Below are 14,695 nucleotides of genomic sequence, written 5' to 3'. Positions count from 1 at the left end.
TGAAAAAGTTATAAAACTATGACCTAGACATTTTCGAGAAATTATCTACCAAAACATCATTGAATAATATTTCACCACAATTTTCGCTGTTTGAAATTTCCTAACTTTGTAGGTTTTGGAATAATTGGGAGAGACCTTTCCTGCACCCTCCCCTCCCTTAAGGACTTTCGAGTCTTTTGTCTAACATTCTAAATGAAATTTCATGATTTACACGTTGTCACCATTACTTACCGTCTATATATAAAGAAAAATCCCTGGATTGTTATGTTAATATGTTAGGGAGGAATGCCAGAATTAATTGGGACTAAAAGTAAAGCTTTTTTTTTCTATAAATTATCCGAAATAAATAGGTGTATTATGCTAGAATTTAGTGGGATTCTTAGAAATTAGATAATAGTTAAACCATTAAGGGGGGCTATTAGAAGTTGAGAGGCTGTCAAGAAATATTGCTCCCTAACTCACAATTAGTTCTTTATTTCTGTCGACATTTTAACTAAAAGACCAGTTTGAGACTCTTGATGTTTTGGCATAACTATCATTAATTTTTTTTTCTCTTTCAATATGCTAATACCATAGTTCGTTAGGGTTCGCCGACCGGGGAACAAAGACACCTAAGCTCGTAACAGTAGGCAACCCTAGAATAGGTCGAAGTCGGATGTCTCATTAGACGCGTAATTGCCCGAAAACCAAGAGATGAGACGTTCCTTAATCTTCTCCCGAATCCTAATCTGACTAATTGCCGAGGGTAATGTCACTGAAGATGCCCCACGAGCAGAAACTGCTCCTTCTTTGGATCCTCTTTCCTCCGCTAATTGGAACGGGGTGCAAGTCTCACTAATTGTGGATCACTGTGACATATTGCTCCAGTTAGGCAGTGGTATTGTTCCTCTTGAACAAGTATATAACATATATAGTACATTGAACACATATATTATAAATTTTGCCCAAGAAGATTGGTGTGACTGGATTAAAAATATTTGAAAAATTAAAACAACCATATCTTACATTATTCACATGAACCTTCAAGCAAGGAAACTTATACAGTTAAAAAAATTTATAAGTAAAGAAAAATAACTATTATTTTAAGTAACAATATCGTCACATTTAAAAATATTTTTCTATTTAATCACAAACATTTTTTTACAAGTTTGAGGGCGATGTTCAATACAAGAATTAATTTCTAAATCTTAGCTTATATTGGTCGGATTAATTTTTTTTATAGATATAGAAGATCTATGTAAAATTTATTAATCTTTCGAATAAAGACCTGGAATGTTCTGGAAGGTGCATAGTTTTAGATAAATTAAAAAAATTAAATATGGATGCAATGTTACTGAAGTTACTAAAAACTATTGGGGCCGAGGATCTCGAAATATAAAATTTCCGAACATTTTAGATCGAATTTCAAAACTTAGTGGAGGTTTGGAGAGTATTCCCGGAAAAGTATTCTTTTCCAAAATGTTTTAGAAAACTAGCCTCTAAATAGCGTATTTATGGTATGAAATTTTGAGTAAAAAAGCTCTCCAAGTTATATTTTATGGTATTTTTTAAGGGGTAAAATAAGTTTTGAAAACTCTTCGAAAGGTTACGAAAACTTCAAATTATAGAAGGAATGTCAGCAGGTTATACTTAGATGACTTTTAAGAATATTTTCACATAAAAAGTATATTTTTAGGTTGTTCACAAACCAAATTAATTTTGATACTCCTGATTATTCTCAGGGATGTCATAAATATAAATATAATAATAATATATAGCAATAATATACATAATATATATAAATGTAAATATACGAAACGTTAAAGGACTTATGGGAAAAGACTAGACAAAAACCGTCCGAGGTTTTATTAAAGTATTATATAATCAATTAATTTTTAATATATTTTCAAATTTATAGTTTTGGGTAGAGGTTAAGTTTTAATTTAGGCATAAGTTTACAGAAATTTATATGAATATTAAATACAACATAACAACAAAATTATTTTATCTATAAATAGTAGTAAGAAAATAAAAAAAAATGCACCATAATAAATGAATTTATCTAACTAATAAAGGACGATCTTTGTTCTCTCGTTGTATATTTTTTCAGGCTATAGACTCGAGCGAGTGTTTATGTTGAAATGGATGGTGTATTTTGACTCTTTGTCCAGCAGTCCTACTTGTCCAATTAATGGAATGTCAACTGTATTTTGTAAAATTAATTTATTCGCTGGTTATCTCGTTTATTTTTTCAATCTACATGTTGCCAGTGTTTCAATTTATTGTGGTACTCAGCATTTTTTTATTTATGGGTGATAGAATGGTTAATTTTAATAAAGAGGCTTGACACCTCTGTTTCTTCAAACCTTTAAAGGTTTTTCATTTAAAAAAATACATGTATAAAAGTATTTTATACCTCTCGCTTTGTTGCCTAAGTAAATTTGACAGCTTGCTGTCTCTTCTTTGAGATCTTTTCTTGTTTAGGGAAAATAGAAAGAAAAAGCGGGAGGTGTCCTGCTGTATAGGGAATAATTGAGGAGAACGCAGGAGTGCTTCTCTTCATAGCTCACAAGGACGGCACCTCCTTTCGTATTCATCGGGGGTCCGAATTCTTCAGAGCTCTTCCCCCTAGGTCATGAACAGGTCTGTTTCCTCGAAGGCATCTTCACATACCTTACAGCAATCTAATTCGATTCCCCCTGTACGAAGGCAAGGGGAGGAAAGCAGAAACACCTTAGACTGGGAAACACATGCCTGGAACGCAATAGAGTAGGAATATTATCCATCCAAAGTTGATTGTATAATTTTCTTTGACCAACCAATCATTTTATAACTATAAAATAATTTAAGTTTACACATTGTGTTTCGTAATTAACAAAATAAGATTACCTTGTTCAATTTAATGAATAATATCGGTAAAGATCAAAGAAGAATTTCAAGAGTGAAGTTAAGCGCCATCGAACTTCCCCCTCCCCATTATTAAATTTTCAGAACTCTTCAAAACAAATATTACCTTCATAATGGATGGCTAGTACTCTTTTACAAAGTTTCAATCGCATTATGAGCAAGAAATTAAGCGAATTTTCTTTTAAATTTTTATCTTTCTTTTGTAAACACGTTTGCTTGTTAAAATTGGTTAAATGGTTTTTTAATCAGTTTGAGATGTTCTTAAATATTTTTTTTTTTTTTTTTTTTTGTATTTCGTAGTTTCTTCTGCTTTCTTGTAAACTACAACTACAACACCTTGTTGTTTTGTCAGTTCTCATGGTTGTTCATTGGCGTTCTATAATTTCATTTCCATAGAGGTCTGCACTAAATTTATTTAGAGCGAAGACAATCTTCTACATCCTAAAGGTGTTAGCTAATAAACAGAGTATCAACAAGATATAATCGAGGAACACATAGAACAATTTAATTTGCGCTCTACTTCAATGAGGAATTTTTACTTGTCTAGGATAATGCCAAGCTCAACGTATCTCACCAATCCAAACTCAACGTAGATCACGTATAGTGAACGAATTCATTATATATATTTTTTTTCAATATTTTTTCGTTTAAGTGTTTTAAAATTTGTTAATAGACATTTTAAATTTAAAGAATTATATTTATAACCAATGTAAAACATTAGTAAAACTAAACACACAAGAAATTAGTACGTCCTGCGCTAATTCATTTTTTACTGTAATAAATTAAAAGATGGGCCTCAAACAGGTAACATGATGGTAAAAATAACATTAACCATTTTTTGACTATGATTAAACATTAAAAATTTCACTTATGTTGATAAAATAGACAAGATTGATCTTTAAATTGGTTTCAAGTAATAGTGCAATAGTGTATGCTCAACAATCCATTTCCAGGTTACGAAACTTCTTTTCCAAAATTTAATCAGCTAATGCGCATCAAGAGATATTCCCAGCGACTCATAAGCTACGATGATGGATGAAGCTGCGCTGCGACCTTTATATAATTCGTTATCTCGTTTCGACACCACCAACACAGATTTTGAAAGAGAAATTCAGTATCAAGTTTTTATTTAATGAATATATCTCTCATTTCCCTGATAGAACAGTATCGAAAAAAGACATAAGGGCTATATAGCTTACATTCTTCCATAACAAACCAGAAGGGACTAAATACGAATATACGAGGAGCTCATGAATTCAAAGTACAGGCGAGCCTGTAAGTAATACCTCGGGGATAAGCCTTCATAAGACTTCTGTAAAAAGCTCTCATAAAAATACTGCCCAGATCCTTACAAAGTCCGCTGCCGTAGCGAGATAATCCCCTGTTTGCTCCTTGTAAGCTCATTATAGGGGGAAAGAGGGCGTAAGGGGGGAATCTTTCATAGTTTTATTTAACGGGACCGAGAGCGTTAGTAGAGCCGAGACTTATCTGACCAGAGAGCAATGGTTTGACTTCAACATATGAAACGTATTTCAATGCCCTTAATTGATACAATATTGGGCTTAACAGAGAGGGATGTATTTACTTGTACCAACCTACCTCTGAAAATCACTGGCAACTATTAAGTACTTTAGATAGCAATTCAAATATACATCAAAATAAGGAGAAAGCATAATTCTAATGTTCCTTCCTCCTTTACCCCCTTCTGGAGTGGTAGAACACTGGAATAACTCACTCCCCCTCACCCCAAATTTTAATGCAATTTAATCGCTTTGAATTGCGCAATATAACTGGAGCGTCCTCACAGTGCCACAATTTAGGCGGGCCTTAATGCTCTAATTGCGTGGAAGAGGCCGATACCATTCCCACCATCTAAGATGGCGCTTCCCACTAAAAGCTAATACAATATTGCCGTAATATAGCTCTAATGCGATTGACACGCGCACTAATGCGTCTTTAACCACGTGACCACGGCGCGACACCCCCGACGGCTAATACACAGCCCGCTGCCTATAGAGACCTATTTAATCAGCTCTGAACCCATTAAATAGCGCAATAAATTACCCTTTAGGATTACCAGAACAATTTATGGACCTTGCTTCTGACACCGAATCTATTTTCCGAATGTCTCATAAAAGTAATGACCAATTATAATCAGTATCGCTATTACCATACTTAGCAGAGGCGGCGAGTTTTGCTCTAACAAGGAAATATGCAGTTTTATAACTTGGACTGGAAAGCTCTTTCGGAGAAATATTTTTGTGGAGGGAAAATTCACAAATATTCAGCGAAAATCACAAGTAGTCACCTCAGTGACTGGAGATAGGAATCATTGCTCCATGGAGTCAGAAAAATAAAAAAATAAATTTAATTGACAAACTTGAACGTTTGCAAACTTTTATTCTTAATCCATTAATAAGAACAACTCAATTTAAAAGGTAAATAAGCGGCTTAGCTGGTTGTATTCCCAGACCGTACTAATATAAATATACACCCACAGATATATCTACAATTACTTTAAACAATCAAAATTTGAAATACAAGAGCAAATAAAAAAACTGAATGATGATTGAGGATTGAGATGAATACCCGAACCAGTTTGAGCCAGGTTGATGCTCCCGAATGACACAAATCATCCACCAATCCCGTAATTGCTGGGAGGAAGACCCCGGGGCATTACCGTTAATTGAATTTACAAGGGCGAGGTATTGAGTTAAAACGCTGCCGTGATAAAGTTAGTATAGTTTATATTGATCTTTGGACTCAATTAATTACCCCCCCCCCTCCTCTTCTGCCAAAATAAGGAACAGGTTTTAGCGGCACAGCAGCAAATACTAATTTATTTTTATGGCCGGATCCGTTAAGTATATTTATTAAAATGAATTTTTTATTAATTAACAAACTATTTTCCCATATATATTTTTTAATTTCCTTTTCCTTTATTAATTAAAAAAAATAAATATACAAAATAAAGTGGACACGCCTTCATTGACCAATTAAATTTAATGAGTTATTTGCCTGATTGAATGGATTTCCGATAGGGTTTAGTTCCATTTGGGATCAGTGGACCTTATAATTTTAACGATATTATCAATTACACCTCTTTATTAGGGATGTTTATTAATTATGCTTTTACCACTTTATAAACACCACTTTTTTTTCATAATTATTTTTATCTAATAAATTAGCCTTTATAATCGTATTTATCAATTTTATTTTATTTTTTAGATGAAAAATGTAATTTTCATATGGAAAACAGATTTCTCTGTCTCTGATCTGATCTCTTTCGCAATAACACTTACCGGATAATGAAAAAATGAGCCATAGGCGGTACCGATCAATACTGGTTGAAAAAAAAAATCTGAAATGTCTGGTCGTGACAAAAGAGTCAAAAGCATAAAGGGCGTTCTTAATCGAAATTGCTTAAAAGTTATTACAATAAAATTATTGCAAGATTAATATAAGTGAAGTTATGGGATTCCAATGCAAGGACATTCTCTTACGTGGGACTACGTTTCTTCATCGTAGGTGATTAAAAAAAGTAAATCCTAAAAAGAGTAAAAGTAATTATCTGTAACTTTATGGCAACTGAAGAAAAGAAGAAGGCGGTGGGGTATCAAAGGGCCCGAAGGAACACGACCGATGAGCTATTACAATATGATCGAGAGCCGATACCATCGGGGGGGGGAAGAGGGGGGGGATTGCACCGTTGGAACTGTTTGTGTGCAGGCTTATTTTATAAATATTTCCCAAAACAAATGTAGCTCATTAACACTAAGTCTCGGCTGGGTTCGTGGCATGAGGAGGTGGGAGCTGGATGAGCTATGGGAACGCCTCACGCAGCACCACCCGCTGATATCCCACTCCCGCTCCGCTCGTCCATTTGGGACACCAACGCTACTCCATCCCGCACCGCCTCGTATAAATATACAAGAAACTATCACCACTACTGTTATAATAATTCAAGGATAAATATACAGGAATAAAAATTATTTACGAGGAGAAATCTTATATCTCAGCATAAGGATACCAAAGATGAAGTTACACAATCATACCAGTGAAATAATATATATACATATTATAAAACGACAAATAGAACTCATATTAATTATATATACACATGGAGTTTCAGGGTTGAATTCTAACTGAAAATATGAATTAAGGATCTCTCTAAGCAAGGAAAACATTTCCTATGAAGGTATGGTCCGTTAACATTTTGTTTAGGAAATAATCACGTCTAAAGATTTTCATTATTATGAAGTATTTAGGTCATAAATAAATTAATAATTCCTCCAATTACATTAATAATTAAATGTAAATATTAAAATTCATCTTAAATGTTATTATAGGAGAAGTTTGTCGAGAGGTGCTGTCAGCAAAGAACAACATAAATAAAAAAAAACATATTTATTTATTTTATGCCGACGTTTCGACGTTTGTTTATCTACACCTCATTTTAAATGTTATTAATCATTAATACAGATTAGGCACTGTTATTGTTCCTGACGTTCTACTTATGACACACTGACCAGCATTCGATTCCTCACCTAGCGACGAGATTGTATCATAGTTGCTAAACTTTGCGAGACGGTCGATCCATCACGATATCCAAATTCGCAACGACACCCTGCCTGTTTTGAACTGAGGAAAGGACGGAGTTATCTTTGTTAGCAATTAAGATCATATATTATAATATAATGTTCATTTTGATTTTTTTTAAATATCCTTTTCGGGAGTACTTTTGTTTAAATTACTTTTTAAATAATTAACATATGGATCCTCCGATAAACCAGTGAATAGGTAACCAGAACTAAGATCAGAGTTTTAAACGAAAATAATATAAAATCTTAATTTTTGACACGGTTTTTACTCACTGAGTGCTTATATATTTTTTAAAATATTGCTGTTTAAAAAAATTATGGATTTTAAAGCAGAAATGTGTTAATATTATATGATACCTGTTTTTATTTTTGTTTTGGCCTCTATTCAATATTAAAAAATGGTAATATACATATCGCACTAGTATTTCTAAAGTGACACAACTCAAAAACCGGTTTTTTTGAGTTATGACTATGAAAGAAATTGGTAAATATATCTTTATGGATCATCAAAACTGTATCAACCTAGCTTCAGAGCTTGTCCACCAGAGGGCACTTGTGTCACTCTTGCTGCCTTAATGCTATTCCCCCTTCAAAGGCAAGAGTGTCATATTTCCAGAAATGCAAGTTTTAGACTTATGTCACTTTAGAAATACTAGTGCGATATGTTTTTATTCATTTTAACTCAATTTTGACCATCGCTAAATATTTTTAAAATGTCTCTCATAAAAATTAAACCAAGATAATGGTTAAACATTTAAATGTGTATACTGTGCTGAGAAAAATAATAAGTAAAAAACAAAACGAGAATGCGTCGTTTGGTAATAATGAATAAAAAATTGTTTACTCAACTTCATTTTAGACGTTTATCGTTGTTGATCTTAACATATTATTTACAATATCCATGCACGATCTTAATGGACAAATTTTTTAAAGCCTTATTAAAAAAATTCTTAACCAATATACTTCCAATAAGGCACTAAAGAGAATAATTTAGAAGGCGCTACATTTGAAAACTTCTATTCAATTTTTAATGAGTCTGACTGGAAGAGGACTTAGGAATGAAAATTCCCCTGCAGATATTCATGCTAGGGATCTATTCACCAACGTTAAAAATAAAATGATTTGATAATTCTAATTTTACATAAACTGAAGAGTATGAAAGGTTTCTTATACCATATATTGGTAATAGCCCGATGTGAAAATGAGATGTTTCATAGTTGTTGAAAGAATTTTTTTGATGAAAAAAAATTATATGTCTTCTAATAAATATAACATATATTAATAATAATACATATAATTTAGTTAAATCGAGCAATATTCAAAAAGCGCCTGGAATTGGAAAACGGCATGGAACCCTCTTCTCCCACTCTGCGTGGGAGCCTTACTTATCTCAAATTTAATACAGAAACTTAGCAAGTACGTTAGTTCATGTACGACATGTCACAATAGGAAATCGTAAAACAAAACAAAAGGCAATCCTTCCGGCCAGGACCCGCCTCACTAAAACCTTCAGCGACGGTCCTGTATCACTTTTGAAATATTTGCTTAAAACGGAAAGAGGATATCTATCCTAACTTATATTGCTTTTTATATCATTTTAATGATCACCTAACAAATGAGTTAAGTTAATATTAGAGATTATTCTCGTATAAATTCCGAATTAACCAGCGATATTTCAGTATTAATGAAGACGGATAGTCACAGTTCTACTCTATCTAGAATCCAGGTTTTTCACATTATTTTTTTTTTGTTTACACATCATATGGAGTCTGTTACAAACTCCTAACGAAACGGACATTGGAAATGAATTTAAAAAATAAACTTTCTTAAGAAATTGTAGGATATCGCCCAAGTCGTGGGCCCCATAAGGTTAACAAACACGGCCCTTAAAATAAACGGATTCACGAACTGAAAATGCAACATCCTAATAGGGGCTATAACTCTGAGTGAGGATTGTGGAGAGGGCCGGGTAATAAATAGTCGCTATTTGTCTGGTCAGAGTTTCGTGACCGACCGGAGGTCTTTGTCTTTCTTCTCAGGCTTACACGATCTATATATTGTATAGCTTATTTTTACAGTTTTATGACCCATGAGCAATTATTGTAATCCTTTTATTTACGGCTAAGATTCGATTTACTATTACATAAATATTACTTATTGCTTGAGCCCTAAAGGCGGACGACTGCATTAGCAAGCAAATTTACTACAAAGTCCAAAAGGAATTTTGGATAAAAAGATGCTTCAGTTGGAGATTAAAAAATTTTTTTTAATGTATTTTTGAGAAATTTATAGCAGGTTTATTAAGCAGTAATATTATAGTATAGTAGGGCAGCTTATCTGTTTAAACCAGAACCAATACATTATAGGCTAAACTGGATTTCAGGTTAAACTCAAGTGTATAAAAGAAAAAAAATCCAATATTAATTTAACTTGCACATAACATCTACTGACAAATATTAGAATCTACCACAGACTTGGATAATATGTAATTGAGGTATAACTGACCACATCCACACTAAAATCATAAAAAATATATTTATAGATACTAGGTGTAACCCCTGTCCAACCTCCATTATAAAATGAAATATAGTTTATTTATTACTCTGGGACTAGGCCCCATTATAACAGATACAAAAGGTAATTTTAATTTTACAATTACATATATTGGTCAAAAAACAGAGTGGCCACACTTAATTACGACTTATATTAAAATTGTAAACAGAAAAAAAAAAAAAACTTATAAAACTAACTGACTAAATACATAAAAAAAGAAGAAAAAAAAAGGGTAATTACGAAATATCTGTACTATTATGATACTGGATTAGATTGATGAAGTAAAAGGTAGTTAAATAGAAGGGTTTTAAACGAGGGAAGGGTTGGTAATGAAGTTCCACATATGCAGCTCGGGTAAAAAATGATTTATCCAACGCAGCAATTCGGCGAGGTGGAGGGGACCCGGTAGTACGGGATTGAACAGAGAATTTCAACTGTAGATGTTCCAGAAATGAAACCAGAAAATACTGACATCGGAAGGATGGATAGAGCCACTTCAGCTCGGCGTAGTACTGGGTTATGTGCTTATAATTAGGGTTATAATATAGTAATTAATATAGATTAATGCTTTGGATTATGTGTTTTATAATTTTTTTTATAAAATTTTACTACTCGTTCCTCAAATTTTATTACTTTAATTTAAATGTATTCAATAGTTCAGATTGCATTTTTTTCAAAATAGTGTAAGCAGCAAAAAATATTTTTAACCTTAAAACACTAAAAATAAATAAAACGTGTTTTCTCCATCTATTTTGGATCGACATTTACGAAAAAAAAATTCTATCAATCTACCTATAGATAAATAACTGTATTTCAACACATAATTATAAAAAATATACAATGATATTTTACGAAAAGGGGACAGCAGGTCAGAAGACATACCATATGGCCTCTGCTATCTAGGCATCTGCCACTAACATTAACCCTGCTCATAATAGACCTTTCCCAATCATAGTCTTATCGCACCATTCTTATCCAGTAACTGGTATCTGCCCAGAGTGGCCTCCGCGTGGCTTATGATGTGGGTATAATCATGTAAGTGGTTTCATAGAGCGATGTCAGTGGTGATATCCTGTTGAGTGTAACTAACTCATAGATTATGTATGATACTTGCTAAAATTAAATGAAAAATTGATTTAGTTCGGTGTGCAGGGTAGATGTCAGATGGATGGGATCTGGTAAAACGGATTTGGACATAGAATTTTAAATTCAGGATATAGGATAGGAGGGACGATAAGTTTTAACTACTTAGACTAGCAAGGTCGCCAGGAAATATTGACATAATTAGGACAGGTAGAGCCATTTCAACTCGATGTAATAATGGGTTGTATGTGTGAATCTGGCTATTTCGAAAAGATAATTCTGAAAATGTTAACGTTTATTCAAGAGTCCGCCGTACACTAGAAAGACGTAGTCAATAAGGGTATTTATGACCTTTAGTTTAACATGTTAAATGGAAAAACTGATGTTAAATGGTGAAATATTTCCTTCCTTTACCATGTTAAATGGAGAATGACGTCACGCAACCGACCAGCTGAGCTCGTCACCATTTTGTTTGTTGTCGTGTTAGGTTACTTGCTCGTAGTTTGTGTTTTGATTGTGCTAGTATTGTTTTGGATGATTTTAAAAGTATTGTAGCAATGGATGACAATAATAATAATAATATAATGACAGTTGTTACATACCTCATATTGATTCTCTTCCTCACAAGTTAAAAGATCAACATAACAATTAGTGGCTAAACTTTCACTCAATTAGGCATGTTAGGCAATTGAACATAGAAGTAAACGATAACATGAAGTCTTGTAAGGAAAGGTTATAAAACAAGTTGCTCAGAAAATCCTCTAGGAGTTCTTATGCATTTAACATTTAACGTAATTTTAAATAGGTTGCTCACAATCCTATATTTATAACATCTTAAATTTAACAAAACATCGTGAATACCCCTAATGTTGGAGAAGATGGGTTGCTATGCTCGACAGAATATTTGTGAACAATTTGTTGTTCCAGGAAAGAGTACGGTAAAAGTAACTCCAGAGTTTTTGACTGATGTGTGGAACGAGACGAGGGTGTTGTTGAGAATAAGGTTGGGAGTTACTGGTATGAATTCAAGAAGTGAGGGGGGTAATATTGTGATAGGGCGAGTACTTAGTATTGTTTATGACAAAATAGGCTTTGTTCATGGAGATGTTCAGGGAGGGAGGGGAGTGTATAGCACTATTATTCTACATAAGCTATACTATATAGTATAACTAGGTTGTAATCTCTGTAATCTCACTATGACTTACTGGTTAGAAAAAAATAGAATTTCGAGTTGGTTAAATTTTTTTTTTTAACGGAGAGGAAGAGGGTGTTTAAAAACCTTCCTAGGACGATACTTTTTAACTAGTCGTGTTGTAAATTAGAGTTGTTTTAAAATCTCGAGTTGTTACCGTCTTCCATTTCGTTAAGTGTCAAAACTGATTACTAAATTTTATTAGTCTAGAATGTTAAACCATGATTTCTTTATTCATTAATTACGTAGCACAATTTAATCCTTTTTATCCGATTGGGATTTTAACGCCCGGATTAAAATAAACTTATTTCAAAAATGAAAGATAATTTGACACTGTTGGCTCAAAGAGCTACCAATGGGATCCGGAATATGGGCTATGAAGGAAGCAAAAACAAGGGAGGATAAGAAGACAGAAGTTGGCTGCTGATAACCGAGCTACCACTGGAGCTGGAGATGATGTGAAGTGGTTATCTCCCTTCTCCAGGAGCAAACTAATCTCTCGACCAATTACAGAAAATCCTCGGGTTCCTTATCCCTTCCCTCCAGGCTACTAACATAGCCGCTACCAGCATCAGTTTTAGTAAGTCCGTGTCTGTCTTCTTTATCTCCTCCTTTAACGCTTATAATCATCCTAACTTCTACCGGTTTATTTGTTCTTCTTTAGGCGAAAAAATAATAAAATAAAATAAAGTTCCAATTATAAAATAAAAGAATTTTTTATCCTGAATAAGAAACAAGAAAATATTATACTACTTTTTAATGTGATATAACTTAATAAAGAATTAATATCATGTAATAATAATTCTACATAATTATTAGATATCAATACTGATAAGTAATATTATTTTTAACGTTTATATAGTAATATTATATTTATCGTATATTTATTATGTAATTATTAATTAAGCCATACCAGTAATATTATAAAATAAATTAATTAAATCTAGTGATATTAATTAAAATAATTGCTCATAACTATTATTATCATGTAAACCATTTAAAATATATGCATATATAGACTCATTACTTAATACTTGTTACTTTTATAATTTTTTATAGTTCTTCATTCATGGAAATATATAATATATATATAAAATAAAGGCCTTATAAATATTATATTAATATCGATAAGACGATCATTATTTAATTATAATATAATTAGCATTGCTAAACATGAATATCGAAAATATAAAAATATGATTGATAACTGTGAATAAATGGGTAAGCACGAGAACTCGATAGTTTTAACAAGTAAATCGTTAAATTTTAAATTGCAAACCGTTAATTGAATTATTTTTAATGATCTTAAAAAATTGATTTTAATAAAACAAAAATTAAGATCACTGAAAAATTAACATGAAAAGAGTTATTAATTTTTACAGAAATAAAAATATAATTAAGTGTAATAGCTTTAATTGCATAAATAACTTTAACGTATAAATCGTCACTCAATTTGTGTCCGATATTTGATGTATTTTTTTTTTACCTCCCTTTCTTTTATTTAATTTTTTTTTAAGTGTATTAAAATAATGAATGTTATACTTTTTTTCTAAGTCGTCTGTTATTCTTTCAGGTTTTATGTGCCCGAGTATTTAAGAAAGGGAAACTTCTTAAATTTCATTTTAGGGTAATTATTGTTGTGTATATACATACATTCTTTATATATCATATTTTGATCCCTAATATTTATACCAAATTATTTTTAAATTTTTATAAAGTTTTATGAAATAGTAAACCAGTCCTATTTATCTTGACAGAAATAATATTTCAATAAGGGGTAGTGTTTCGAGGGTTAGAATTTAATCTCGGCAAGCAGGAGGGGGGATTCTAAACCTGAGGTAAAAGATTAAAGGTTCTGTCCTCGAGTTTGTAGCTTTCAAGGATCCAAGAGGAGGAGCCCTCAAAAGCCCTTAATGGTCTGGGGAATCAGCAATCAGGAGAAATGCTGACAGCCAAAATGGTTTAGGATTACATCCCCCGTGTCCCTAAACCATACTAGCGATATTTCGTGTTAATAGTAGTGGCAATATAATATGTTATAATAACCATTATAAAAAAAAAAAAAAAAAAATGCAAAAACTAAAAAAAAGTTTCTATAATTGCAATAATAAATAAACATTATTACTATGCTTTTTTTTCTTTAATTTTTTAATATTCATATAGATCAATCACACATAAGTAAGCTATATTCAACGAAACTTAATCGAAACGTTCATCTCTTATCTTAATATATTAATGTAAGTATACTGGAAATTTTAAATAAAACATTGTGCCACCTCATTTAAATCAAATTCTATTTTTGTAATTAAGTACTTATTTCGGTTTTTACAATTATAATTATAAGATATAAGAGTATTATTGAAATATTCAGGATGTATAA

General features: G+C 32.1%; 1 protein-coding gene across 5 annotated transcripts in view; it reads right to left on the bottom strand.

Moving 5' to 3' along the window:
- Eph (Eph receptor tyrosine kinase) overlaps nt 1-14,695 on the bottom strand; it is a 742,432-nt gene that overhangs the window by 215,708 nt on the left and 512,029 nt on the right. The gene's annotated exons all lie outside the window — the stretch shown is intronic.

The sequence above is a fragment of the Halyomorpha halys genome, unplaced genomic scaffold (assembly GCF_000696795.3).
Source record: "Halyomorpha halys isolate HHAL.00 unplaced genomic scaffold, Hhal_1.1 Scaffold287.1, whole genome shotgun sequence".
NCBI classification, from domain to species: Eukaryota; Metazoa; Arthropoda; class Insecta; order Hemiptera; family Pentatomidae; genus Halyomorpha; species Halyomorpha halys.
The sequence above is the reverse complement of the archived record's forward strand: the minus strand, read 5'-3'. Positions and strand labels throughout refer to the sequence as shown.